General features: G+C 44.8%; 1 pseudogene across 1 annotated transcript; it reads right to left on the bottom strand.

Annotated features, from left to right (window-relative positions):
• Window positions 1-27420, bottom strand: LOC143736120 (uncharacterized; annotated as a pseudogene). The gene is made up of 8 exons (XR_013203359.1): window positions 27375-27420; window positions 26849-27190; window positions 26543-26775; window positions 25878-26201; window positions 1508-1717; window positions 1288-1378; window positions 564-624; window positions 1-455 (listed from the first exon to the last, which is right to left on the bottom strand). The product of XR_013203359.1 is annotated as an uncharacterized LOC143736120 (transcript).
• Window positions 27421-27981: the final 561 nt, after the last annotated feature.

The raw sequence follows: 27981 nt of genomic DNA on the forward strand, positions 1-27981 counted from the left end.
AGGTAATTTATTTATTTCATCTAAAGACAGCAGGCAATGTTTAAACGTATTTGAATTTTTTTTTTTTATTCAGGTGAAACACATCCATGTACACCTACTGAGTCACTCATTACAAAATTGTCCATATTTTGGTTCATTTAAGTAAAATTCTGTTTTAAACTACACAAATATACAGAACATCCATAGACATATGACAAGAGAAAAAGCTTGTTCACAATATTTCTGTAGTTGAGTTGGTCAGTAGTTTAGACTGAGGGTCTACTGAACTTCACTGATTCATAATGAACATCATCTGAGGTTGAATGTACAGCAGTAGGTGCCAAAGATGTGTTCTTCATATGAGACTGCTTGAAATTAATAGTTGAATAATGAACGTCCTGATCCTTCATGTGAACTTGCTGTGTGCAGACCGTAGACAAGGATTCAGCATTATCATACAGTGTAGCAGAACCCGACTGAGAGTTAAGGGAGAAAAGAGAGCCGAATACAAAAATATCAGTGACAGAACACAAAATATATTTAGCATAGTGTGTCAAATAACCTGTTTGGTCAGATCCTCTCACCAGTACAACTTCCTTTGTGTCCTCATGCTGTTGAGATGAATTATTCCTTCTCCTGTTTAAACTGCATCATGTCAAAATATAAATATTTTTTAATGGATCTTAAGATTGAATGAGTTCAATGTACTATGAAAACAACCTATACATTTTAAAATTCAAAACTTCCTCCCAATCCAAACAGACCTACTGAAACTAAGCTGCAAAAATAGCTTGTTTCAAAACACATGACACATTAACCATCACCACACACATTTATACAACAGCGTTGAATTTCTGAAGGTCAGCAACTTGGCCCAAAAATTCATGGTAAAGCAATAAGGTTGAAGTGAGACACATAATTAAGATGTGTTAGTTAAGACATAACAATAAGTAGAATAGAATAGGGAAAAGTTTGTGTTGCTCCTGTTGTGTAGCACCTACCGCTCTACAGATCGTTCTGAAGGATCTCAAGAGTTGGAAAAAGTTAAAATGGTCCCTGAATTATTTCAGTCTGACTGTAACAACTAGAGAGGGCAGTCTTTGCACAGTCCCATGGGAAAGCGTGGTTGCTCATTTCATATGCAAAGAGGATGTTTGAACAGAAGCCTTGAAGGCACAGTGGCAAAAAATGGTGGTTTATTTCAGAGTCAGAGAGAAGGTGGAAATGGTAATGCAACTTTATCCCTTGACAGATATTACAAATGGATGTCAGGAAAAAATAGAATACATAATAGAAACACATTTGTACCTATACCACAGGACTCCTATGAGTGCAATAATCAGAAACACGGACAGTATGATTATGGCGTTCCGTAAAGCTGTGTTCGTCTCTGGACTTTCTAGCATAAGACAAAAGTTATAGATACACAAAAATTTAAAATACACGTATAACATCAAAGCTCTAATTACATATCAAGTACATTATCTTAATGCAGACTAAAGCACATGTATCATGAGAGAAGTGTCACCTTCTACAGCACAGGAATACTCTTGAAGATCCTCATTGCTGACTGAGTCCAGGTACAGCTTGTTGGCTTTAATGAATCCATCCGTTACCTGCCGTCTGTTCTTGTACCAGATGTAAATATGATTTTTGTTCAGAGTGCATTTAGTTGAACAGATTAATATCACTTCCTGTCCGTCTGATATAATGTTTGGGCTGCTTGTCACCTGCGTATCTGAAGAAAACACACTGGTGATCCACAGTGCAGACAGAATCGGGCAAAAGGGTCTGAAGGGCGATGATTCAGGCACTTTGGACATCTTCAGAAAGATATATTGATATATTGCACACACACACACACACACACACACACACTCACACACACACACACAAAAGCCTATTAGAAATTAAAGGGACAATGTGTAGGAATTTCTCCCATCTAGTGGTGAAATTGTATTTTGTATTCAAACGAATAGTGCTCTACAGTGCCTCGCTTTTTCAAATGTGTGTTGCAACTACGGTAGCCGTTATGTACCAAAAAGCTATGACAGGATGTCTTCTAATAGCAATTCATCGAGTTTTCCTTCAGGTGAACAGATTTGTTATTTCAAACAAACTCCAACTTGACACAAAGAACAAACGGATCTTTGATAGAATTGAAAGTTTCCAAAGGCAGAGAAGCGACCAAAAAAAGCTTGTAATTCACACCGTAACATTGACTTAACGTTACCTGTTGAGAAGAAAGCAGGGAAGTTCAGCGTCTCTTTTGAAGGCTTTCTCCTGCATCAACTCTTTCCACCTGGAAAAAGCTATCCCGACATTAAACCTTGTTTTTTGCAATCTCCGGTCCTGTGTCTCCACATAAGTATGGTCCTCCATTATAAATAACCGCGCAGTGCAGCCTTTTAAACAGTGGCGGTTCTACATTGAATTACACCCTGGGCGAGACCACCTTCGAGCACCCCCCTTACAAAAAAAATTAAAAAATAAAAATAAAACACAAAATTATCCACAAACAGTCATATTTTATCATAACAACTAAAGTTAAAGAGAACATTATATTTCTCAATTGCACAAATCCTTCATTACATCCATCATTGCCAAAGGACAGTGGACACAATTCTGCACAAACTATGACAGTGTAAGTTATCAGAACTTTAATATACACTATATACATAAATGTGCCAAAAAATATATACAATCAGATATATAAAAAAATTAACAAGAGCAGAGAGCAACAATAATATAAAACATTAAGAATAATATACAAATAAAATATAGAATAAATATTCTATAGCACAAATACTTTATCACACAAATGTGAAAACACTAAAGAGAATCATTACACTATTGCACTAAGAACAGAACATTGGCTGTCATCATGAGGCCATTATAACTGTGTCATGAATATTTTTCTTGACCTCAACTACAGAGGTACAAATTGAATTAGTCATTAAAATGTCATTGTACCACTGTAGTTGAGGTCAAGAAAAGTATACTTGAAACTACCAACAGATTTGAAAATTCCGTTGGCTAATTACAGGGCCTAACGTTAACCCAACTGATGGAAATAAATAATAACTGAACTTGTAACAGTTTTGTTGAAAAGCACAATATTATGGTGAAATTAGATCTCGTGTTTGTTTACTTAAAACCTAATTATTGTTGTAAGCATAACAATCATCATAGCAAAAAGGCTAAGAAACGTAAGAGACGAGTTACCCACAATTAACATTAGCCCTTCATTCATGACAACATGGATAGCCTACCGTAATCATACCACAGAGAGAACATAGTTTTTGCTCGTTTCTCCTCTTCTTCTTTTCTTTTTTTTTCTAAATTGTGCACCTGATGGCTTTGACCTCTTCCTGTCCATCTCTGTTTATTTGGCACTCGACAATCAACAGATTTCCCATCCCCCGCCCCCAACACTGTCACTCACGTAACGAGTCACAACCAGAAGTCAAGACTAAACCAATTCACCTTGGTGAGGTGACCCACATAATCGTTTTGTATTACTTATTTTTATTAGTCATTTTCAGAATTCATAAAAACCAAAATTTGCAGGAACTATAGGCCTGTATTTATAATATTATGAATGAAATGTGCGTTATTTAGGAAGAAAGTCGAAGTGGTGTGACTGACTTTAGCCCACTAATTCCATTAGAGTATTGCTGATACAGTGCTCCTGCTACGCGCTGCTGCACCGCCTCTGCGTGCGGTGTGTGAATGCTCTAATCTGTTAACATGGGCGCCGAAAAAAATACGCACTGCTAACGCGTGCAGTGTGAAACCGGCGTCACACACGGCAACTTCAAGCAGGGGCGCCAATTTGCCAATTCCCCACACAGTGAAATGATATAATAGAAAACCACTTCGCGGCGCAGAGGATTTTTTTTTAACTGCTCGTGCCGCCCCCCATGTGACATGAAAAAATGCCGCCCCGGGCAACTGCCCGGTTCGCCCGTGCCTAAAACCGCCACTGCTTTTAAACTTGCCGGGGCAGTGACAAGCGGCTCTCAAATTTTCTTTTCCGGTTCAGCTGCTTTCAGTTATGTGACGCTAGCTCTGAACGAAAGCCTGGCCTAGTACTTTTTGTCCCTCTCTGCTATTATATTTTTTCAAGATGGTGGAACGACATGGAAGCCTCTGTGGACCAACCCGTTACATGTATATAAAGATAATAAATTCTTCGTTTACATGGATAAGTCAGATCATTGGCAGAGGTATTTGTACACCATTGAGGACATATTTATGAATAAAAATATTGATTTTTTCCCGATAATAGAGGGAAGTTATTCAGGGGTTTGGGAGAGCCTGTATGTTCCAGGGAATCAGGCTTGGGTTTTGGCTGGGTCGCTCTCTTCCTTTTCTTTTTGGCTTTATACCAAATATTCCTTTTATTATTTTTTATTGCTATGATTACCCTAAGGTAATTTTAATTTTTTAAATTAAATTAACTTCACCAGAATCCAGAACTGGACCTCAACAAAGATCACAACAAAGCTGACTGAGTTCCAGAACTGAATCTCAACAAAGGTCTCAACAAAGCTGAATCTCAACAAAGATCTCAACAAAGCTGACGGGGAACGCTCTGCGTGATTGCATCGTGAAGCTCGTTTATAATCAGTCCAATAGAAGAGCGAGACGTCATAGGCGGATGACGTCATAGACCAGGAAGCTATAAAGCACACCTGAAAACGGACCGCGACAGCTTCTGATAAGCCTGAAGCAAGTCGATCAGGGCATGCAGGAAGTATGGCAGGAGAATGCAGCATCTCGTTCCCTCTCAGGGAACCAGGGTTACATACGTAACCTGAGACGTTCCCTTTCAAGGGAACTCGAGCTGCGGTGAGACGCGGTGGGAACCCCATACCCACTACGCCATAGAGACAAATGCCCGTTCTGTGTGAAGTCTTTGCGCACACTAAGAAGCAAGCAACCTAGCCCCGGGAGTGGAGAGGTCTACGTCATAAAATCTGACAAATGTATGTGGTGAGGACCAACCTGCCGCATTACAAATATCCTGAAGGGAAACACCCGAAATTAAAGCCTAGAGGCAGCCATACTCGTTGTAGAATGGGCCTTAACAGCCATAGGTGAAGGCTGTCCGGCCGCTTCATAAGCAAGTGAGATAGCCTTAACTACCCACTTGCTCATTATCTGTTTACATGCAGGGCAACCTATCTTAGGTTACCCGAAGCAGACAAATAATTGTTCTGATATATGCCACTGAGCAGCTCTGTGGACATACGCGTCCAAAAGCCCGGACAGGGCATATCAGATTAAGTTTTTCCTGATCTGGGGGATTAAAGGTGGAGGACAGAAGGCCTGGAGACCAAATGACCCGCACATTTAGTAGGGACCTAGAAATACAACCCGACCTGGGGTGAAGAAATACTACCACCAAACCAGGTGCAAATCCAAGTACGTGCAGGCCTCAGCCTCATGTACCACGGAGAAGACGAAATTAAGGATCTCTCCTCAGAGATAACCCAGGAAAGAAACATTCATTACAGAAATCAAGTACTGTACCAACAGGGCAGAAACAAGATTCAGAAGGCATTCTCTGCACCAGTCAGAGAACAACATATTTAGTCTTCTCGTTGAGGGAGCTCTAGACTGGACTATGGTCTCCACGACCTCGGTCGAGAGACCTGAATCTATGAGCTGGGCCCCCTCAGAGGCCGATCCCAAAGTATCCATAACTCCAGAGCTCCCAGAAGCAAAGATAGCGGGAAAGCGTACAGGTGTAGCGGCAACCACACCTAATACATCACATCCAGTCCAAGCGGAGCTGGATGCGTGAGGGAGAACCAAAAAGGGCAATGCATTGTACAAACGATGCGAAAGGTCGACTTGAGTTTGACCGAAGTTCTCCCTAAGAAGCACCACCACCTCAGGGTGAAGTCTCCATTCCCCGGGCCACAGCCCCTGCCTCAACAGGATATCTGCTCTGATATACTGTACGAGACCATCAGTGTGTTGTCCGGACCCTTCGCCGAGCGACCACTCATGATTGCCCCCGACTTGTGAGGGAAGCTTCCGTCCATAGCATTAAGCGTCGACAAGAGAGCCCCAGCACTGGGCCCTGGGCGAGGAACCAAGGTTTCTTCCACATGACCGAGGCACGAAGGCATAGCCGCGTGACCTTGATCATGCGAAAACGGATTTCCCCTCGGAGAAAACCCCTTGGTCCTGAGCCACCACTGCAGGGGTCTCATGTACAGAAGGCCAAAAGTAACTACTTTGGACGCAACTACCATGAGCCCCAACATTCTCAGAGACTGTTTTGCAGTGAGTGACTGACCTAGTTTTACATTCTTTACGGCTGTGAGAATCCCAGAAATACGTGCAGGAGACATACGTGCTTGCATTGTTGTCGAATCCCATATTACACCTAGAAATGTTGTCCTCTGAGCTGGGAGGAGTACACTCTTTTTGGTGTTGAGCCGCAACCCCAACCTCCTTATGTGGGACAGAACGACACCTCGATGTTGAACTGCCAAAGCTCGGACTGAGCTAAAATCAACCAATCGTCGCTATAATTTAATACGCGAATGCCCTGGAGTCTCAGAGGACCCAGAGCTGCATCCACGCATTTTGTAAAGGTGCGGGGTGATCACCTAGGCCAAATGGAAGAACCCGATACTGGTATGCTTTGCCCCTGAAAGCAAACCTCAGGAACCTCCTGTGATGAGGATGGATAGATAAGTAAGCGTCCTTTAAGTCTATTGTGAAAAGCCAGTCCTCGGACTGAGTCTTTGACACAATCATATTTAGCGTAAGCATACTTTGAACTTAAGATTCTGAAACCTGCTGTTTAATTGACGCAGGTCTAGAGTAGGACGCAACCCCTCATCCTCTTTCGGAAACAATGAAGTAATGGCTGTAAAACCCTGACTGTCTGGCAGGAGGAGGACAGCTCCTTTTGCAGCTCCTTCTACAGCTCCTTTTGCAGAAGTGTCAGTACTTCCTGCTCCATAATCAAAGCCTGCTAGGAGTCCACCACAGTGGGGAGGACCCCTAGAAATCTGGGCGGACAGAAACCGAATTCTGAACCCTTTCCTATAGTGTGCAGGACCCACTGAGAAATATGTGGCAGTAGTTTCCACGCTGCCATAAATTCTACTAGGGGAACCAGTCTCTCAAGACTGGCCTCTGGATTTGGTTGAACAGTCACTACGGTGCCCTGAAGCGGCGAACCGGCAGGGAACAACCGAACTAACCGTTCTACGACCCTCCTCGGAGGATCGTATGGGGACGCTGACACCTCGGTGCCCTGAACGGCGAACCAGCAGGGAACAACCGAACTGGTAGCGCTGCGACCCTCCTCAGAGAGTCGCACCCCAGAGGGCGACGAGGAGAAACGATTTCTCAAAACCGTCCCTGCCCCGGAGGAGCCCTCAGAAGCCTGATAGCCTCGTTTTTTGTGACAGGACTTCCTGTCTAAGCTTTATTAGAGATGACGACAGTCCTCAGATCTTGCCTACCTCTAAGTAGCTTAGTTCCTACGACCCTCCTCAGAGGATCGTTGGAAAAAGCAGGCACCTCGACACCCTAGAGCGGCGAACCGGCAGGGAAACCGAACTGACTGCTCTACAACCCCCCTTGGAGGATCGTTTGGGGACACTGACACCTTGGTGCCCTAAACGGTGAACCGGTACGAAAACCGAACTGGCAGTGCTGCGACCCTCCTCAGAGAGTCGCACCCCAGAGGGCGCAGAGGAGAAACGATTTCTCAAAACCATCCCTACCCCGGAAGGGACCAGCCTTAGAAGCCTGATAGCCTCGGCGTCAGGGCTTCCTCTTTGTCCAAGCTTCTTTAGAGATAAACAGTCCTCAGATCTTGCATATCTCTAGCTGGCTAGACTGCTACCGCCACCCAGGTCCTCCTCGATTGTGGAGGAGCCCAAATGGCGATGCTCGTTATGCACTCTGTGCTGCGAGGAGCTTAGTAGGCCGAGACTGCTACCGCCCAGCAGTCTCAGGAACATTAGATTGGTGAGGAAGAAACCTCTGGAACGCCGCTAAATGGTTTATTTCTTAGTTTTTTGAAAGCGGAGCGTCCAGAAGAACAGACTTAATTTTATCTCATTAAACTTTATTTTTACAACAGAAAAACGTATATATATAGCGTATATATATATATATATATATATATATATATATATATATATATATATATATATACATATATATATATATATATATATGTATATATATATATATACATATATATATATATATATATATATATATATATATATATATATATATATCACTCTGTGGCCACCAGCAGGAAAACAACCTGTTGTGAACTTTTTCTTCTCAAGTGTAGAAAAGATAGAGTTGCAGACCAGGAGATAGTTGAGGTATAAGTTCTTTATTTCGTCGCTGTAGTCATCTCAATCACGTCTAACTAAGGCAGTATACATTTAGTTCATATACCCTTTCAAGGGGATTTTCAACCTCACAATACTCCATGTCCTTATAATTGCACTGCCTAATAAAAAACACCAGCACTGCCTAATAAAAATGTATTTATTTAAGATGGCTGGTGGGTAACGTCGGGGTTAAAAATGATGACGCCGACTCGGGAGAGAGAAAGCTCGCTAAACCGAGGCACTGTCATACCAAGATACTTAAAACCCAAGCATTACTATAGTTAGACGTTTGAGCATTAAACACATAAAATAGAAACCGGCTTATTCCACGATCTCGACACCTCAGTGTGGAGATAGGGAAAAAACGGCAGTCCCCGACGAGGAGGCTGAGATACAGAGTTTTTCTGTTTTTAGATATATTTAATCTAATAAACTCTTTTTATTTTCACTCTCATAATGTTCAGCTGGCCAGTAAATATTTAACTAGCAACAGCACTAGATAACCCTCCTTTTAAAGCTCCTCTTTATTCAACAAAGTTATGAGCTGACTTATTTATTCACTTATTGAAAACTCAAACATCTGCCTTTTTCTTAATATCTTTATTTGTTTTGTTCTCTTTTTTCAAAGAAAAAACTCTAACGATACCAATTCCTCGGAACTGGAAATCGCCAGCACTGGATCTGGCAGGTGAAAGCTGAGATAGGGCGGGGCCCGTCCCAACCCCCGCTGTCAGATCCGTTTGCGAACCCCAAAATACGAGTCGCCGCCGTGCCTCGGCAACACCGGGACCCGCGCGGGGAGCGCAAACCGAACCGTCCTCCTCGAAGAACGCCCGGCGGGAGCGGAGCGTCCTCACGGACAGCTTCTCGCAATACTCTCAGTTAGCCCCCTGGAGAACCGACTGTGGCATGCTCCACTCCCAAATAGTAACAAAAAGCTGATGTATGTGTCCCCACCCATGATATAACGTGGGCAGGGAACAACACAAAGCTGCTTGCTCTCATTCGCCATAATATATATATATATATATATTGCAACTTGACAGACAACAATAAATATGACAAGGACAGAATACACAGATCGCTTGCTGAAGGCACAGAAGCTGTCGCGGTCTTTTTTCAGGTGTGCTTTATAGCTTCCTGGTCTATGACGTCACCCGCCTATGACGTCTAGCTCATCTATTGGACTGATTACACACGTGCTTCACGACGCAATCACGCAGAGCGTTCCCACTGCGCCTCAACGCAGCTCGAGTTCCCTTGAAAGGGAATTAACCTTTCTGACTGCGTTTTTGTTCCAGACGGAATTTTTCCGTACAACGAACGATTTGGTGAGTTTCACTCTATTCAAAGAACCGCTGAAGACCAGTACAAATTTGTTATTCCTCTGCGCCATCAGAGAAGAGTTAACAGGCAGATGTAGAGTTTGGTTAATTAAGTTTATCCTCTAAAGTTTTCTGTTAGAGATAAAAGTTTTCCTCTGTCCAGGCAGGGAAGATTAGCATTACGTGTTAATATTGATTATCCTCTGTTCGGCAGGGAAGAAATATATCCTCTTATTCAGGCAGGGAAGATTAGCATTACTTGCTAATATTACTACCCTCTGTTTTCAGCAGAGAATAATTGTTTTATCCTCTGATTGCCAGGGAAGGTTGAATACATTATGATGAGTATTCATAACTAGTTATTCGTTGCTTTGTCAGAGAACTTATAGGTTTATCCTCTGTTTTCAGCAGAGAAGAATTGTTTATCTTCTGTTCTTGTAGGCAGGAAAGATTAACGTAAAGTGCTAGTAATTTGAAGGAAGGTTAATGATGGTTGATCAGTTTTGAGTGTACCCTCTGTTTGATCAGAGAAGTGTTTGTTTGTGTGATAACAAAGACATCCACAAAATGTTTAGGAAAAGTGCTAGACTAATCCCACCTACTGATAAAGGTGGGCTAGCTACCCCTTTATGGACAGACAGTGAGTTCAAGTCATTGTTAGGGGAGCAGATGGACTCCATAGTGACTGAGTCAGTCAGACTGGATTTGAGAAATAAATTTGGTATTTATCCAAAATAAGTATGGTCTATTGAAGAATGCAAGAAGGTGTTGGGTGCATGTATCAGGAAGAGAAACTAAAAGGCATTATCTGCTGCCACAAAGAATTTAGCTTATCCATTGCACAAGAACAAGCTAGGTGTATTGCTAAATTAAAAGAACAGAACAAACAATTGTTCACTCGAGTTTCCTGTCTCACGAAAAAGGTGGGCCATAACAAGGCCTCAACCAAATGTGACTCAGAAGACCAACAGTCAGATGAGATTTATCCTGACTTACAAGCTTTCTTTGAAACAGACGTAGCCATTCAACCAGTAACTGATGAGCCTGTAGATTCAGTAAAGGTATAGGTACCTGCAATCTGCAATCTGAAAGAAGAATATCTCAGGGACTTGAGGGAACTGAAAGTGTTCCTCCCAACTCTTCTGTTGTCCAAATCCAAACTGTTGCCAGAGTGCTAAGACCTAAGGATATAGAGAGACTATCCCAGAGCTTACCCTCAGTACGGACAGATTTTTCTGAATTTAGAAGAGCATTGATCAGTAAAATGCATCTTTACGACATGTCGTTGGCAGAAGTCACACAGCTGATGTCACAAATTCTAACTGAATCTGAATTCAACCGTTTTGAGTCTGCTGTTACGTCTGAACTACAACATGCCAGAAAAGATGAATTGAGAGAGGGAGTTCTGAAAGCATTAAAGAACATTGTTAGACCGAACATGGACTGGTCAAAGATTACTAGTTGTGTACAGAAGAAAGATGAAACTGTTAGTGAGTACACTGAAAGATTTTGTCAGTCAGCTGCAGCATACAGTGGGATAGCTGACACTTCAGAGAAGGTGCTAGATGATAATGGCCCCCTAGTTCGCACATGGTTTGATGGTCTGTTGTCAGAACATAGAAAAGCATTGCCTTTCTTAGACTTAACATGGTCCACTAGAACCATACAAAACAACTTGGAGAGGTTAGCTGTATGGGAAAGAGACTCTGATGTCAAGGCAAGAGTAAAAATAGCAGCAGCATCCTTTAAGGTCACAGAATGTTCATAAAGCGTTCCCCGTTCAGTAACCGGGTCGTCTCATTCAAAACAGCCAACTGTTGCTGTCAGCGAGCTGCCGCACATGAATACTCATATGAGTCAGGCTGCGAATGTAAGTTGCGTGCCCGCCCCAGCGTGCTCACGCTTACTAATAAACGCCTCGCCTCCGGCGCCATGCACTCGCTACAAAAATATCAGAAAACGTTTCCCGTTCAAGGCAAGGTAACCGGGGCGTCATATATGAAACAGCGTGCCATCGCTGTCAGCGAGCCGTCACACATGAATACTCATATGAGTCAGGCTGCGAATGTAAGTTACGTGCCCGCCCCAGCGCGCTCATGCTTAATAAACGCATCTTTATTAATACTACTTACTAATAGCACTAATAGCACATTAAATAGCACATCTAGTGGATGCATAACGCAAACCCAGTCAAACGTTTGACTGCAGTATCTTATGCGCCTTATAATCCGGTGCGCCCTATATACAGTTAATGTTCTAAAATAGGTCATTCATTGAAGGTGCGCCTTATAATCCGGTGCGCCTTATAGTGCGGAAAATACGGTAATAGTGTTAGGTCAGACTGTAAATGTAAAATGCCTTCATGCAGTGTTCACACTAATGAATCAAGCAAAAGAACTTTCTGTCACCTCCTCCAGTTGGGGAAGATTTTTTGATTAAATATCTGAGGAACTAAAAATCAAGTTAGATAGTGAGCTTACCGAAGCTGAAACTATGGAGGCGATAACTACATTAAAAGGCGGCAAAACAGCAGGACCTGATGGCCTGCCCATCGACCTATATAAATATTAAAAAGATAAACTGGTTAGGCCAATCCATGATATGTATATAGAATGTTATAATAGTGGCTATCTTCCTACTTCTATGAGAGAGGCTTTGATCATTCTTTTACCAAAACCAGGAAAACCGAACACCAAATGTGGGAATATGCGACCTATAAGCCTAATAAATACTGATACCAAAATACTGTGTACAATCTTGGCAAAAAGGTTAGAGAGTGTGCTTCCGGGCATTGTGGGTGATGATCAAAATGGGTTTATTAAGGGCAGACAGGGATTTCGTAACGTAAGACGTGTTCTAAATATTTTGCATAGCCAAAAAGAGGAAGAGGATACGGCTCTTCTCTCGCTTGACGCGGAGAAAGCCTTCGATATAATCGAATGGGCTTATCTCTTTGACGTTATTATAAAATTCGGATTTGGAAGTTCCTTTTTACATTGGATCAAATTATTACATTCTAATCCAATGGCTGAAGTTTTAACCAATGAGGTGATTTCTGAGCCATTTAATATTACAAGAGGGTGCCCTCAAGGCTCACCACTGTCTCCACTTTTATTAATTTTGGCAATCGAACCGCTAGCAATAGCCGTAAGGTCTAGTAATCACATACAAGGGATACCAATGGGTGGCAAGGAACATAAAGTAGCTTTATTCGCTGACGATGTAGTGCTATTCTTAAAACAGTTAAACATCTCTCTTCCAGCACTTCTAGATTTGATAAATCAATTTGGAAACATATCTGGATATAAAGTGAACACATCAAAGTCATCGTTAATGCTGCTTAATAAAGATAGCTGTCCAAATACATCACATTTATTTACCTTGAAATTTTCAAACAGCTTTACATATTTGGGAATCAAAATAGTTCCCAATTAGAAAATATAATATCTACAAATTATAATGCTATAATGGAATCAACATCTAAAGATCTAGATAGATGACTATCTTTACCAATTTCATTGATAGGAAGGATAAATATATTGAAGATGAATATTTTGCCTAAATTAATGTATTTATTCCAAAACATCCCTTTGGCGCCACCTACTGGATTGTTCTCGAAGTTTAATTCATTAAAGCAACACTAAGTAAGATTTTTTACCTTAAAATAATGTTTCAAAAATCGTTTCAGTGGTTCATCAAGTCGTGACATGGTGAAATGCACTTATGCCACAGCTTTGCGGTCCTTTATCTGATATATCCAGGCTATGTAAGATTGCCAGATCGGGTCTGTAGTTCTAATGAGACATAAGGAAACTAATTTGACTTGCTTTACGGCAAGCGTTACAATTGCTACAATTGCTCATTTGTGATGTCGCAATACATCATACTTTCATAAAATCATGCATCATACTCTACCTTGTCTGTGGCCACATCTAGTGTGTGTTGATTCTAAAGCCGGTGCTGGATAAACAGAGAGCATTTGATTGCGCGTACGACAGTAGGCTGCGGTAGGCTAAATTATTTACGACAGCGGTAATGGACAATTCCGCCTCCAACCTGTAGGGCGACCGCAGAGGAAAAGTTACTTGGTGTTGCTTTAATCAGGAAATTTATTTGGAACAAGAAATGCCCTCGAGTTCGTCTTTCTCTTCTTTGTCTTCCATTTGACACTGGAGGGTTAAAATGTCCCAACCTGTACTGGTACTATTCAGCTGTACAATTAAGAACAATAATGTTTTATTTTTCCTCTGGAAACAAACCATCCTGGGTGGATATGGAGTCATGTGGTTTTGCGTTGCCATTAAACTTGTAAATTTACTCAGATAATTTGAAACAATGGAAAACAGTCACCACGCACCCCATTATTGGTAATATGATTAAAGTATGGTATGAAGTTAGAGAGTACATGAAAATAGCTGACTCTTTAATCCAGTTTAGCCCCATTTGGTGCAACACATTATTCAAACCAGGCACGAAGGACTCAGGATTCCGGTTGTGGGTTGGAAAAGGATTAAGCAAAATTAGTGATCTTTTTGAGGAGGGAACGTTGATATCGTTTGAGCAGGTAGTTACTAAGTACAACATTCCAAGAAAACATTTCTTTAAATATTTACAGATAAGGAGTTTTGTTCTCTCTATGCAGAATCAATCATTAAACTTGCCAGTATTTTCTTCTTTGGAGGAATTAATCACCAAGAAATGCAATAATAAAGGATTAATATCAGCTTTTTACAACTGGCTTGCATCAGGGGCTACTGAATCAACAATCCCAAAACTTGAAATATGGAAGATGGAATTGAGAGAAGATATATCTGAGGATGAATGGAGACAAATCTGTAAAAACTCTCAGAAACAGTCAGGTAATGTTAGCTTAAAACTACTCCAATATAACTGGTTGATGCAGACTTACATAACTCCTGTCAAACTAAATAGGTTTAATAAAAATATCCCTGATACATGTGAAGCTCAGGGATCATTTGTGCACTGTGTGTGGGAGTGCAACATTATTAGAGACTTTTGGGTGGAAAGGATTAATATTACAAAGATAATTTTATCCTTGAATATTCCTTTAGTTCCAAAAATGATTTTGCTACACTTATATCCAAAGAACCTTAAACTAAATCACCAGCAGTGTAAATGTGTAGATTTTGCTTTACTACAAGCTAAAAGAATGATAGCTCTTAGTTGGAAAAGGTCTAATCCACCAGTTATAGGAGCTTGGATTAAATGCAGTAATCTTTAGAGCGTAGTACTTCTACGGGAGTTTGCACATCAAGTTTAAGTACAACTAGCCACAACTGCAGAATCTCGAGGTCATGAAAAGGAAGACGATGAAAATTTAAGCTCTTATATTTTCGCATTCTGTTGCCACAATTCGGAAAGGCACAAACACGAACCATTTCTTCTTCACTTGTAAGCAACTCTGATCTTAACTCGTCGCACATGATCAACGCTCCTCCCACCTGGACATTGTTTACCTTTTCCAGCTACTGCACGGGACTGCAGCGCGAGACTACAGCTTGCCATCTAAAAGACTATTTAGGTGAGTTGAAACAATGGCTAAGTTGCTAAACGCATCTTGTTCACATGTAGGGTCCCTGTTCATGTTGGACAGACATTTTAATTGCATTTTGTGTCTGTTAAGAGGCTCAAAAACGCTCTTTATGTCCATGCCCCCATAGCTGCCGTTTTAGCTGGGTGGGAGCTTTGGGCATTCGCGGTCTCAGCTCCGCGTAGCAAGCACCAATCCGGTTCGTTTTTTTTTCTATAGTCAGTACTCACAAAGGTATAACGATCAAGATTAACTTAAAAATTGCCCGGAGTTCTCCTTTAAAAAATGTCCCGGGTTACGTATGTAACCCTAGTTCCCCGAAGGGACGGACGCTGCGTGAAATCGCAGTGGGAACGCCCTTCAGCGTGACGCGTCTGAAGCATGAATGAAATCAGTCAATGGCGAGATGGAGCGTCATAGCGAGTGACGTCATCGACCAGGAAGCTATAAATATCCCCTGAGCACACAATACGCCAGCTTAAAGTTACTGAAGCAAGCGACTCAAGGGGATGCCGGGAGAATGGCAGGACACGCAGCGTTCGTTCCTTCGGGGAACTAGGGTTACATACGTAACCCGGGACGTTCCCCTTCAGGGACTACCGCTGTGTGAAATCGCAGTGGGAATGCAATACCCACATCCCCATACGACCAAATCCCCGTCGTGTGTCATTAGGAGACACAAACCGACGAGAGAACCTGAGTCCCGGGAGTGGAGCTAAGATCAAGGGAATAAAACCTAACGACAGTGTGCGGTGAGGACCAGCCTGCCGCATCACAAACGTCCTGAAGAGAAGCTCCTGAAAGAAGAGCTGTAGAGGCAGCCATACTCCTGGTGGAATGAGCCCTTACAGCCAAAGGTGAAGGCTGATGGGCCGAACCGTAAGCAAGCGAGATGGCCTCGACCACCCACTTGCTCATCCTTTGCTTAGATGCAGGACACCCTTTCTTAGGTGACCCAAAACAGACAAACAGTTGTTCCGATCTCCTCCACAGGGAGCTCTGTGGACATAAGCATCTAAAGCCCTAACGGGGCACAGCAAATTAAGTTTCTTCTGGTCTGACGTCAGAAAAGGCGGAGGACAGAAAGCCTGCAGAACTATAGGTCAAACAAAAGTAGTTAGCACCTTAGCAACATAACCTGGTCTCGGACAGAGAAAGGCCTTAACCATACCAGGAGCAAATTCCAGGCACGGGGGAGCCACCGAAAGTGTTTGAATATCTCCAATTCTTTTTAGAGATGAGATAGCGAGAAGAAGGATAGTCTTTAGTGTAAGAAACTTTTCCGAAACTTCCTCGATGGGCTCGAAAGGAGCTAGGGAGAGACTTTCTAAGACGATGGCCAGATCCCAAGCTGGTACCCTTGTGCGAACTGCAGGCCTCAGCCTCAAGGTGCCACGAAGGAAGTGAGATATAAGTGGGTGTCTCCCGAGAGAACCTCCGCTCGAAGGCGCGTGGTAAGCAGCTAAGGCTGCCACGTACACCTTCAGTGTGGAGTGGGATAACCCTGTGGAGAGACGGTCCTGCAGGAAATCCAGCTCTGTACCAACCGGGCAGTTAACTGGGTCCTGCTGGCGCACTCCACACCAAGAGGTGAAAAGTTCCCTCCTCGCGGCATATAACTTCCTCGTGGCGGGAGCTCTGGGTTGGAGGATGGTCTCAACGACCTCAGTCGAGAGACCAGAATCTTTGAGCTGGGCCCCCTCAGATGCCAAGCCCACAGCCTCCATAGTTCTGGGCGGGGGTGAAGGATCGACCCACTCGCCTGAGAGAGTAGATCTCTTCTCATCAGTATCTCCAGGGGAGAGCCGTCGAGGAGAGACACTAGGTCCGCAAACCATACTCGGGCCGGCCAGAACGGGGCTATTAGCAGAAGACTGAGCCCGTCCCGGTGAACCCTCTCCAGAACTCCCGGGAGCAGAGCGATCGGGGGAAAAGCGTACAAACGTGACCTCAGCCACAGATGTACCATCGCGTCCAACCCCAGTGGGGCTGGCAGGCTGAGAGAGAACCACAGTGGACAGTGTGATGTCTCTCGGGAAGCAAATAGGTCTACCTCGTCACGACCGAAATGTTCCCATAGGAGCTCCACCACCTTGGGGTGAAGACTCCATTCCCCAGGCCTCGGCCCCTGCCTCGACAGGATGTCTGCCCCCTGATTTAAATTCCCCGGGAGATAAATAGCTCTCAGAGAAAGAATTTTCCCCTGGGACCATAGAAGGATCTGACGTGCCAGTTTGTAAAGTGGGCGAGAACGCAGACCCCCCTGATGGTTGATATAAGAGACCACCGATGTGTTATCTGTCCGGACAAGAACATGGTGGCTCCTTAGGTCTGGGAGGAAATGTTTCAGTGCCTGAAACACTGCCAACATCTCTAGACTATTTACGTGCCATAGACGGTGATGGTCCTCCCACAGACCCTGAGCTGGGCGACCACTCATGATCGCCCCCCCACCCCGTGAGAGAGGCATCTGTCGTTAGCATAACGCGACGACAAGGAGCTCCCAACACAGGGCCTTGGTACAGAAAACCGAGGATCTTTCCACATAACCAGGGCGCGATGACACCGTCGCGAACTCATGATCATGCGAAGCGGATTGCCCCTCGGGGAGAATCCCCTGGTTCTGAGCCACCACTGTAACGGTCTCATGTGCAGGAGGCCAAAAGGTATCACGTTGGACGCAGCTGCCACGAGACCTAACAGTCTCTGGAACTGTTTTACAGTAGATGACTGGCCTAGCTTGACCTGATCTACTGTGGCGAGAATCGAAGCAACACGATCAGGTGACAACTGTGCCTGCATCGTCGTCAAATCCCACACTACACCGAGAAAAGTGGTTCTCTGTAATGGAGAAAGAACACTCTTCTTGGCGTTGAGCCTCAACCCCAACCTCTTGATGTGAGCAAGAACGACATCTGGATGCCGAACCGCCTGTTGTTCTGATTGAGCTAGAATTAACCAGTCGTCTATATAGTTCAGAATACGGATGCCCTGCAGCCTCAGCGGGGCTATAGCCGCATCCATACACTTTGTGAACGTGCGGAGTGACAGTGCTAGGCCGAACGGAAGAATCCGATATTGGTAAGCTTCGCCCCCGAAAGCGAACCTGAGGAACTTCCTGTGTTGAGGGAGGACAGATACGTGGAAGTAAGCGTCCTTTAGACCTATCGTGACGAACCACTCCTCGGATCTGATTTGTGACACGATCTGCTTGAGAGTGAGCATCTTGAATTTGAGCTTCCCAACAGCGCGATTTAAGAGACGCAGATCTAGAAAGGGACGCAGCCCTCCATCTTTTTTCGGAACGATGAAGTACCGGCTTTAGTATCCTAACTCCCTGCTGGGTGGAGGAACCCGCTCTATAGCTCCTTTTTCTCTATAGTATTCAGGACCCACTGAGAAACATTGGGGAGAATTTTCCATTCCGCCAGGAACTGTACTAAGGGAACCAGCCTCTCGAGGCTGGCCTCTGGATGAACATCCCGAGTGACAGACACAGCGCCCTGGCCCTGTAACGTACTGGCAGGGAACAGCTGGTCTGGGCACTCCACAACCCTCCTCGGAGGGGGCGAGCGTCCCTCGGGAAATCGCTCGCCGAGTCTCTCTACGCCCTGTATAGGCAGGGTTAGTAGAGCAGACCCCTGAGGGCATCGGGAAAGACAGGGCACCGTGTTTTTGTACAGTGAATTCAAGTCTTCCACGATGGGGACCACCCTCAGAGTCCTGACGTTCAGCATGTCAGGATTTTTTCGACGCGGCCTTTTTGGCGATAATGACTGTCCTCAGATCAGCCCTACCCCGAGAAGGTCGCGCCGGAGAGCGCCCCGTCTCGTCCCTCCAGTTTCTCTGCGGGGGGGGGGCACGAGACGCGACACTCCGTTTCTGCTGCGCTCTTTTTGAAGTACTCAGCGGCTGGGACTGCCCTCGCTCAGCAGCCCCAGCGACACGCACTTTAAGGGGCATACATTTCTGAAAATCAGCCGCCTGTTTCTTCTCTTCCTGGAACCTTTCCGTGACAGAGTGAAGAGCGTCACCGAAGAGGCCCGCAGGCGAAACTGGAGCATTTAAAAGGAGAGTCTTATCTTTCTCCTTCATAGAGGTCTGACTCAACCACAAGTGTCTCTCTGTGGCCACCATGGCTGCCATAGACCGGCCGATAGATTTAGTGGTCTCCTTGGTGGCCCAGAGAGTGAGATCAGCAGTCTGCCTGAGCTCATTAATCATATCAACAGAAATTTCACCCCCATTTCACCCCCCTCACAAGCATCTTTAAGCAGGTCAGACTGATAAGCCTGCATAATGGCCACAGTGTGTAGACATGCAGCCGCCTGACCCGCCGCCGAGTAAGCCTTCCCCACTAACACAGAAGTATTTTTTAGTGGCTTAGAGGGCAGAGCCGGTGCTTTAAGTGAAGATGACGAAGCAGGAGAGAGATAGCTAGCGAGCATCTCCTCTGCCTTCGGCATGGTCATGTACCCTGAAGCTTTTGCACCAAAAATGTTTCCATAAGCATTAGACTGGTTAGTATAAATTCTGCTTGAAACAGGTCTGACCCAGGTCCTTGAAACCTCAGAGTGAAGATCTGGGAAGAATGGTAAGCACCGGCGAGAAGGCTGAGGATGGGCAGACAGAAATCTATCATCTAATTTGCTTTTATTACTAGACTCCTGCCTATCAGTTGGCCACTCGATGCTGAGCTTTTCAACAGCCCGAGATAACACATCTATCAGCCCCTCTTCAGCAGTATGCTGGAATGACGAGTCAGTTTCTTCTGATGCAAGACATTCGACATCGAGCTCCTCAGAACTGGATAATCTAACTTCGAACATCATATGCCTCGACCCGGGCAGAAGTAACCGCCGCAGCGCGTGCTTCCAGAGCCTGGTGAGAGGCACTAGATCTCGCCGGAGATAGCTGAGATAGGGCGGAGCCCGTCTCAACGTCGCCAGGGAGATCCATCTGCGAGCCCCAAGACAAGCGCTGCCGCTCTGCCTCAACAGAAGCGGGACCCGAGCCTCGGGGAGCTCGCAGCAAACCACTCTCCTCGAAGAGCGATCGGCGCGAGCGCAGAGTTCTCAAGGGAAAACGCTCGCAATGCTCACAATCGACCCCTTCGAGAGCCGACTGGGAATGCTGCAATCCCAAACAAGCAACACACGGCTGATGTGTATCCCCACCCGTGATGTATCGTGTACAGGGGGAAACACACTTTCTATATTGCTCGCTCGTCACTTTAACACTCATATTGGTTCCCTTTCAAGGGAACTCGAGCTGCGTTGAGACGCGGTGGGAACGCTCTGCGTGATTGCGTCGTGAAGCACGTGTATAATCAGTCCAATGGAAGAGTGAGACGTCATAGGCGGTGACGTCATAGACCAGGAAGCTATAAAGCACACCAGAAAACAGACCGCGACAGCTTCTGTTGCCTTCAGCAAGCGATCTGTGTATTCTGTCCTTGTCATATTTATTGTTGTCTGTCAAGTTGCAATATATATATATATATTATGGCAAAAGAGAGCAAGCAGCTTTTGTGTTGTTCCCTGCCCACGTTATATCACAGGTGGGGACACACACATCAGCTTTTTGTTACTATTTGGGAGTGGAGCATGCCACAGTCAGTTCTCGAGGGGGCTGACTGTGAGCATTGCGAGAAGCTGTCCGTGAGGACGCTCCGCTCCCGCCGGGCGTTCTTCGAGGAGGACGGTTCGGTTCGCGTTCCCCGCGCGGGTCCCGCTGTTGCCGATGCACGGCGGCGACTCGCATTTTGGGGCTCGCAAACGGATCTGACAGCGGGGGTTGGGACAGGTTTATCTAGTGCTGTTGCTAGTTAAATATTTTCTGGCCAGCTGAACATTATGAGAGTGAAAATAAAAAGAGTTTATTAGATGAAATAAATCTAAAAACAGAAAAACTCTGTATCTCAGCCTCCTCGTTGGGGACTGCCGTTTTTTCCCTATCTCCACACCACACTGAGGTGTCGAGATCGTGGAATAAGTCGGTTTCTATTTTATGTGTTTAATGCCCAACGTCTAACTATAGTAATGCTATGGGTATTAAGTATCATGGTATGACAGTGCCTCGGGTTAAAGAGACGCTTGCTAGCTTTCTCTCTCCCGAGTCGGCGTCATCATTTTTAACCCCGACGTTACCCACCAGCCATCTAAATAAAAATTTTTATTAGGCAAAGCTGGTGGGTAAATTATAAAGACATGGATGAATGTGAGGTTGTCAGCACTGACGCTATTCGAGAATTGCGTTGTGCAAAAACAGATAAACTATACTGGGGAGGGACGGTTTCGAGAAATCGTTTCTCCTCTGCGTCCTCTGGGTGGCGACTCTCTGAGGAGGGTCGCAGCACGGCCAGTTCGGTTGTTTTCCTGCTGGTGGCCACGGAGTGATGTATTATATATATATATATATATATATATATATATATATATATATATATATACGTTTTTCTGATTTAAAAATAAAGAAAAATAAGATAAAATTATGTCTGTTCTTCTGGACGCTCCGCTTTAAAAATAAAACTAAGAATAAACCGTTCACCGGCGTTCCAGAGGTTTCTTCCTCACCAATCTAATGTTCCTGAGACTGCTGGGCGGAGCAGTCTCAGTCTACTAAGCTCCTCGCAGCACAGTGCAATACGAGGATCGCCATTTGGGCTCCTCCACAATCGAAGGGGACTTGGGTGGCGGTAGCAGTCTAGCCAGTTAGAGATATGCAAGACCTGAGGACTATTTTATCTCTAAAAAAGCTTGGACAATAGGAAGCCCTGACGCCGAGGCTATCAGGCTTCTAAAGGGTGGTCCCCTCCGGGGTAGGGATGGTTTTGAGAAAATCGTTTCTCCTCGGCGCCCTCTGGGGTGCGACTCTCTGAGGAGGGTCGCAGCGCTGCCAGTTCGGTTTTCCTGCCGGTTCGCCGTTCAGGACACCAAGGTGTCAGTGTCCCCAAACGATCCTCCGAGGGGGGTTGTAGAGCAGTCAGTTCGGTTTCCCTGCCGGTTCGCCGTTTCAGGGTGCCGAGGTGCCTGCTTTTTCCAATGATCCTCCGAGGAGGGTCATTGGAACTAAGTTATTTAAAGGGAGGCAAGATCTGAGGACTGTCGTCATCTCTAATAAAGCTTCTGAGGGCTCCTCCGGGGCAGGGACGGTTTTGAGAAATCGTTTCTCCTCGGCGCCCTCTGGGTTGCGACTCTCTGAGGAGGGTCGCAGCGCTGCCAGTTCGGTTGTTCCCTGCCGGTTCGCCGTTCAGGGCACCGAGGTGTCAGCGTCCCCATACGATCCTCCGAGGAGGGTCGTAGAACGGTCAGTTCGGTTGTTCCCTGCCGGTTCGCCGCTTCAGGGCACCGTAGTGACTGTTCAACCAAATCCAGAGGCCAGTCTTGAGAGACTGGTTCCCCTAGTAGAATTTCTGGCAGCGTGGAAACTACTGCCACATATTTCTCGGTGGGTCCTGCACACTATAGAAAAGGGTTCAGAATTCGGTTCTTGTCCGCCCAGATTTCTAGGGGTCCTCCCCACTGTGGTGGACCCCAGGCAGGCTTTGGTTATGGAGCAGGAAGTACTGACACTTCTGCAAAAGGAGCTGTAGAAGGGGTTCCTCCTCCCGGCAGACAGTCAGGGTTTTACTGCCATTACTTCATTGTTCCGAAAGAGGATGAGGATTTGCGTCCTACTCTAGACCTGCGTCAATTAAACAGCAGGTTTCAGAATCTTAAGTTCAAAGTATGCTTACGCTAAATTGGATTGTGTCACAGATTCAGTCCAAGGACTGGTTTGTCACAATAGACTTAAAGGACGCTTGCTTATCTATCCATCCTCATCACAGGAGGTTCCTGAGGTTTGCTTTCAGGGGCGAAGCATACCAGTATCGGGTTCTTCCATTCGGCCTAGGTAATCACCCCACACCTTTTACAATATGCGTGGATGCAGCTCTGGCTCCTCTGAGATTCCAGGGCATTCGCGTATTAAATTATATCGACAATTGGTTGATTTTAGCTCAGTCCGAGCTTTTGGCAGTTCAACATCGAGATGACGTTCTGTCCCACATAAGGAGGTTTGGGTTGCGGCTCAACACCAAAAAGAGTGTACTCCTCTCAGCTCAGAGGACCCCTTTCTAGGTGTATTATGGGATTCGACAACAATGCAAGCACGTCTGTCTCCTGCACGTATTTCTGCGATTCTCACAGCCGTAAAGAATGTAAAACTAGGTCAGCCACTCACTGCAAACAGTCTCTGAGACTGTTGGAGCTCATGGTAGTTGCGTCTAACGTAGTTACTTTTGACCTTCTGTACATGAGACCCCTGCAGTGGTGGCTCGGGACCAAGGGGTTTTCTCCGAGGGGAAATCCGTTTTCGCATGATCAAGGTCACGCGGCTATGCCTTCGTGCCTCGGTCATGTGGAAGAAACCTTGGTTCCTCGCCCAGGGCCCAGTGCTGGGTGCTTCTTGTCGACGCGTCACGCTATCGACGGATGCTTCCCTCACAGGATGGGGGGCGGTCATGAGTGGCCGCTCGGTGAAAGGTCTTTGGCTGGGGCTCATGGCAGTTGCGTCCAACGTAGTTACTTTTGGCCTTCTGTACATGAGACCCCTGCAGTGGTGGCTCGGGACCAAGGGGTTTTCTCCGAGGGGAAATCCGTTTTCGCATGATCAAGGTCACGCGGCTATGCCTTCGTGCCTCGGTCATGTGGAAGAACCTTGGTTTCTCGCCCAGGCCCAGTGTTGGGGGCTTCTTGTCGACGCATAATGCTATCTACGGATGTTTCCCTTACAAGTCGGGGACAATCATGAGTGGTTGGTCGGCGAAGGGTCCGGACAACACACTGATGGTCTCGTATATCAGAGCAGATATCCTGTTGAGGCAGGGGCTGTGGCCCGGGGAATGGAGACTTCACCCCGAGGTGGTGGAGCTTCTTAGGGAGAACTTCGGTCAAACTACAAGTCGACCTTTCGCATCGCTCGTACAATGCATTGCCCTTGTGGTTCTCCCTCACGCATCCAGCTCCGCTTGGACTGGATGTAATGTAATAGGTGTGGTTGCCGCTACACCTATATGCTTTTCCCGATATCTTTGCTCCTGGGAGCTCTGGAGTTGTGGATACTGTGGGCTCGGCCTCTTAGGGGGCCCAGCTCATAGATTCAGGTTTCTCGACCGAGGTCGTGGAGACCATACTCCAGTCTAGAGCTCCCTCCACGAGAAGACTAATATGCTGTTCTCTGCCTGGTGCAGAGAACGCCTTCTGAATCTCGTTTCTGCCCTGTTGGTACAGTACTTGATTTCTGTAATGAATGTTTCTTTGCTGGGCTATCTCTGAGGAGAGATCCTTAATTTCGTCTTCTCCGTGGTACATGAGGCTGAGGCCTGCACGTACTTGGATTTGCACCTGGTTGGTGGTAGTATTTCTTCACCCCAGATCGGGTTGTATTTCTAGGTCCCTACTAAATGTGCGGGTCATTTGTGCTCCAGGCCTTCTGTCCTCCACCTTTAATACCCCAGATCAGGAAAATCTTAAATCTGTTATGCCCTGTCCGGGCTTTGGATGCTTAGCTCCACAGAGCTGCTTAGTCGCGTTTATCAGAAAAATTATTTGTCTGCTTCGGGTAACCTAAGATAGGTTGCCCTGCATCTAAACAGATAATGAGCAAGTGGGTAGTTGAGGCTATCTAACTTGCTTATGAAGCGGCCGGACAGCGTTCACCTGTGGCTGTTCAGGCCCATTCTACAAGGAGTATGGCTGCCTCTAGGCTTTAATTTCGGGTGTTTCCCTTCAGGATATTTGTAATGCGGCAGGCTGGTCCTCACCTCATACATTTGTCAGATTTTATGACCTACACCTCTCCAATCCCGGGGCTAGGTTGCTTGCTTCTAGTGTGCGCAAGGACTTCACACAGAACGGGCATTTGTCTTATGGCGTAGTGGGTATGGGGTTCCCACCGCGTCTCAACGCAGCTCGAGTTCCCTTGAAAGGGAACGTCTCAGGTTACGTATGTAACCCTGGTTCCCTGAGAGGGAACGAGACGCTGCGTTCTCCTGCCATACTTCCTGCATGCCCTGATCGACTTGCTTCAGGCTTTTTCAGAAGCTGTCGCGGTCTGTTTTCTGGTGTGCTTTATAGCTTCCTGGTCTATGACGTCACCGCCTATGACGTCTCGCTCTTCCATTGGACTGATTATACACGTGCTTCACGACGCAATCACGCAGAGCGTTCCCACCGCGTCTCAACGCAGCGTCTCGTTCCCTCTCAGGGAACCAGGGTTACATACGTAACCTGAGACGTTTTTTTTATTTTTATATATATATATATATATATATATATATATATAGTGAGAAACTCCTGTCTAAACAGACAAACACAATCGATAGATTTCAGGCACACACAGAGCTTGCTGAAGAAACAAAAAGCTGGCGTATTGTGTGCTCAGGGGATATTTATAGCTTCCTGGTCGATGACGTCACTCGCAATGACGCTCCATCTCTCCATTGACTGATTTCATTCATGCTTCAGACGCGTCACGCTGAAGGGCGTTCCCACTGCGATTTCACGCAGTGTCCGTCCCTGAAGGGGAACTACACATTGTCCCTTTAAATAGGAAACATTTTTAACTCAATTTTGAATAAGCAGTTACCTGTGACAGTAAGAATGACTCCAGGTGATCCAGAGTATTTTCTTCCTGTGTTAGTGATGATCCTGAATTTATATTCTCCAGAGTCGTTCATCTTGAGCTGTTTGATTCTCAGTGTGTTTCCCTCATACTCCACACGACCAGCAAACTGATGCTCCTCACGCAGATCATTAAAGTCACCAGGCTGAACATAATGACAGAATGTTTTACTTACAGTATAACCAGACGGATGTCAGTATGTGCTGGAAATATCTACTGTTGAGCCCATCAAAGCACAGACTCCTCTAGAGGAGTAAGACACATCCCAGCAGCCACTCTTGGAAATACCTGAAAGAGTCACAGAATCCTGCTGTGAAAGTCACAATTAAGGCCTTATTAAGGCTTGATCACACCAAGATGAATGTTTGTCACAAATGCAAGAAAAACATCATGCAAACAGATGAGGGGTCAAGTGCAAAGTCCGCAAGTGTGGGTATTGGGACAGACCCCATGTCTCAAATGCACACTTTTTTGAACAGACAAATTGCATGAGAAAATCGCAAAGAATTTTCATAATGAATATTCATTTTGATATGAAAAAAACCTTTAAACGTGTCCACATATAATCATGTATGAACACTGATATTATATGAGTGCTTATTAATAAACTTTTCAAGTGTCACACTCACACACAGGAGAGGAGGAATTCTTAAGATCTGCAGTAAGAAAGCAGGAGTAACTGCCATCAGCTTTGTTGGGTGGAACAGTAATGCTTCTGGAATTCATATTTTTTATATATTGTCCATTTTTTTTTCCAGAAGTAATGTAAGTATGGACGTCAAAACTCAGGAAGAATCACAGGTCAAATTTACTGTCTCATTTTTCAGGCCTGTAGATGCAGGATTGTTCCTCACTTGTAGGTCTGAATTAAAATAAAGAATTACAAAATAATTTATCCCATTACAAATGAAAACTCAAATGAGACTCAGTTTCACCTGTGACTGTTAGATTGACGGTGGCTGAGCTGAGATGTTTAACTCCATCCTTCATGATGAACATAGGCTGATATTCTCCAGAGTCTCCCTCTCTCAGGTCTGATATTGTGAGTGTTAAACTGTTGTATAAGACCTCCTGCGTCACCCGTCCTGAGTAGTCCGAGTCTAAAGTCAAATCTTCAGGTTCATCATTCTTTCTCCAGTTTGTACTCTGTTTCTGGGTGAACCAAAAATCAGTTTTGATGTTGATGTTGTAATAAGAACATCTCAGCTGCACAGGGCTTTCTCTCAGAGCACAAACATCTTCACGGGTCACCGAGAGGCAGTCCAATGTTAGAGAACCTGATGAAAAAAGTTAACACTTAAACCAAAAAGTTTGCATTGATGAAGGAAAGATCCTCTTGTGACAAACCACATGACAGCAGTGAGGCAACTCTCCTTCATGTCTAAAATGTCTAAAGTATTTTGATATTTTCATTTTGCTAAGACATTGATACACTACAATCCATTAACACAATAATCTTACCCAAGATGTGTATAAGTAGGATCAGTGATATGAGTCTGAAGTCCATGCTTAAACTTTGAAAATAATTCATTTGTCCAGAATGAAAAAAAAAAAGTGGAGAGAGAGGCACACATTAATTTCAAATCATTTATCTCAATAACTACTACATGATTTGTATTTGTTAAAGTTAGAACATGGTTAAGGAAATGTCAATTTAACAATTTCTTAAAACAAATTTAAATGATTGATTCACATACTTACATGTTGCAGATTTCTCCAGCTATGAAGAAGTTGTGTGCTGTTGCAAAAGTGCTGTCAATGTCTGAAGTTGACCAGGCAAACAGATGATATTATTTCCTTCCTTTTTCTGAAGCTGAGAAACTCTTTACCCACTTGTTTTTGGGCAGCAACAGTTAACTATCCACTACATGAGCATCTTCATGTTTTATAGCTTCAAGTTCACTTTTAGGCTTTACGTTTCCCAAACAGTTGAATCAATGACAAATCTTGTTTAAAACATGTTTCAAATTTACAGAAAATAGGTTTTTTTTTTTTCATATGGTTTTGAAAACCTTTACATCATTCTCAAAATTTAATTGAATGATTTAATGAAACGTCATGTGATGAA

Source organism: Siphateles boraxobius, unplaced genomic scaffold (assembly GCF_051911475.1).
Source record: "Siphateles boraxobius isolate OS27281-9 unplaced genomic scaffold, OSU_SipBor_1 13, whole genome shotgun sequence".
In the NCBI taxonomy this organism is placed as follows: Eukaryota; Metazoa; Chordata; class Actinopteri; order Cypriniformes; family Leuciscidae; genus Siphateles; species Siphateles boraxobius.